Source organism: Schistocerca serialis, chromosome 7, assembly GCF_023864345.2.
Source record: "Schistocerca serialis cubense isolate TAMUIC-IGC-003099 chromosome 7, iqSchSeri2.2, whole genome shotgun sequence".
NCBI classification, from domain to species: Eukaryota; Metazoa; Arthropoda; class Insecta; order Orthoptera; family Acrididae; genus Schistocerca; species Schistocerca serialis.
This window is the reverse complement of record NC_064644.1, coordinates 254,726,473-254,728,989: the sequence shown is the minus strand read 5'-3', so window position 1 is coordinate 254,728,989 and position 2,517 is coordinate 254,726,473. Positions and strand designations below refer to the sequence as shown.

Genomic DNA, 2,517 nt, shown 5'->3' with positions numbered 1-2,517 from the left:
TGAGTGGGCTGGACAAAAATGTGGACGTGCAGACTCTTCTGCATCGCTTTCTGGATGACCACAAAAATAGGCGGCAGGCTCGCGTGAGAAAGACGGCGAACTACAAACCGTAACTAAGTACGTTTGCTAAAATCCATAATTATACCCGCCGCCCCACACCTGCACAACATCAAAAAAACCAGAATCTGTGTTAAACGTACAAACAGATTTCATAAGCCACAGTTGTTTCAGTAATTTTAAAGACCTATTGTAAAGTTATTTTCTGCATATGTCAATTGCTTAATAATTGTATCTGTAGCACTACGAATACATTCATCTTCGGCTACGCCATGTATAAAAACATCTGTGAAGTATTTACAAAAATGTGTAAGCAAATGTGACTTTTGAATAAAGTGAATTATACGAAAGTGATGAAGAAAAGAATGTTTGCTGTTGCTAAAACACGATTCATCTTTCCCACTATATCGCACGTATTTTCCGCGTTTATCTTACGAAATTCATAACCTAAGGTCATACTATTTCGTGACAGGAATACGCATTTCACCTCATTCAAGAGAAAAAATAAAACATGTATTAAGATAAATCATACCTGACGATGGACCCACAGGGCCCAAAATGCATCGTGTACGTAATAAAACACGAAAAGTTGTGACTGAAGGCGTTTTTAATTCATACCTCCAGTGTATTGAATACAGTCACGTTTGAAGCAGCGAAATATGGATAAAATTAAACAGTCTATAATGTACCCCCAAAACAAGAATCTCATAAGTTGTTAGGTAAGGTGAGCTTGGGAGCCAAAATGATAAAACCACATCTGCTTCACCACCACGCCCAGTTGTAGAGTTGCGGAAGTTCGTCGTTTAGGTAGCGACGAACATCGATGCTCCAATATGGAGGTGCCCCGACTCGATGAAATAATAAATTGTGGAACAGCAGTCAACTTTAACAACAAGCGCAAGTATAACCTATCGGCTTAAGGGGTACCCATCACAGTTTTCTCACAGATGGAAAACAGCCCATGTAATTTCGTCCGAGACAGTGCACTGATAACTTTAATCTTCGACTAATCTAGTTCATGCTCCACTATATCACGGGTATGTGAAATGTCCTACACTCTCGCCTTGTGCCGAGAATACTTTTCAGGTAAATGGGAGGTTGCTTCGTCGCTGAATGTCCGCTTGAAGGCGAAATGTTGATCCTCAAGTGATCCCTCCACTGTGACGCAAAACTGTGGGCGTCGTCGTTAACTTTCTGGTTCTAACTGCTGGACAGGCTACAGAGGGTACGGTTTCAAATGTAATCACCATATATAGCCGTAAATTATCTACACCGTTGGCTAAGGAATTCCAAGTTCGTTGCTTGCGGAGACCGTTGATTTTTCTGGATGGTGCACTTGGCTTTAACTCACCATCTCCACGGTAGCATCTGGCGTATTTCTTTTCTGTTAACAGCGACAACCAGTATCCCTAAATTATCGATACCAACGCACAATGGCCTGTTTACAGTGCAGTTCTTTTTCACAATACTTCCTGAACGCATGATGCAGCGTTCTAACAAATAAATATCTCGCATATTTCATCAGAAAATATTATTTTCGTCCTTTGTCACCGTTTTGTCAAGCCACTGCAATCGTAGCCCCAATTGGTGGTACAGTGCCAATGATTTACTCTCGCGTTGAAACTTCCTGGCAGATTAAAACTGTGTTCCCGACCGAGACTCGAACTCGGGACCTTTGCCTTTCACGGGCAAGTGCTCTACCAACTGAGCTACCGAAGCACGACTCACGACCGGTACTCACAGCTTTACTTCTGCCAGTACCTCGTCTCCTACCTTCCAAACTTTACAGAAGCTCTCCTGCGAACCTTGCAGAACTAGCACTCCTGAAAGAAAGGATATTGCGGAGACATGGCTTAGCCACAGCCTGGGGGATGTTTCCAGAATGAGACGAGGTACTGGCAGAAGTACAGCTGTGAGTACCGGTCGTGAGTCGTGCTTCGGTAGCTCAGTTGGTAGAGCACTTGCCCGCGAAAGGCAAAGGTCCCGAGTTCGAGTCTCGGTCGGGCACACAGTTTTAATCTGCCAGGAAGTTTCATATCAGCGCACACTCCGCTGCAGAGTGAAAATCTCATTCTGGAAACATCCCCCAGGCTGTGGCTAAGCCATGTCTCCGCAATATCCTTTCTTTCAGGAGTGCTAGTTCTGCAAGGTTCGCAGGAGAGCTTCTGTAAAGTTTGGAAGGTAGGAGACGAGGTACTGGCAGAAGTAAAGCTGTGAGTACCGGTCGTGAGTCGTGCTTCGGTAACTCAGTTGGTAGAGCACTTGCCCGCGAAAGGCAAAGGTCCCGAGTTCGAGTCTCGGTCGGACACACAGTTTTAATCTGCCAGGAAGTTTCATATCAGCGCACACTCCGCTGCAGAGTGAAAATCTCATTCTACTCTCGCGTTTCTTTCTCTCTTCACTGTTTATGAAATACATTTCATTAACAACGTAATCTTACTGAATAAGTGTTACAATCAT

At 43.9% G+C, this 2,517-nt stretch overlaps 1 non-coding gene across 1 annotated transcript; it reads right to left on the bottom strand.

The window, feature by feature from the left end:
* Nucleotides 1–1,701: 1,701 nt before the first annotated feature.
* Trnas-uga (transfer RNA serine (anticodon UGA)) lies at nucleotides 1,702–1,776 on the bottom strand. Its single transcript has one exon. It is a non-coding gene; the product is annotated as a tRNA-Ser (tRNA).
* Between the last annotated feature and the right edge of the window lie 741 nt (nucleotides 1,777–2,517).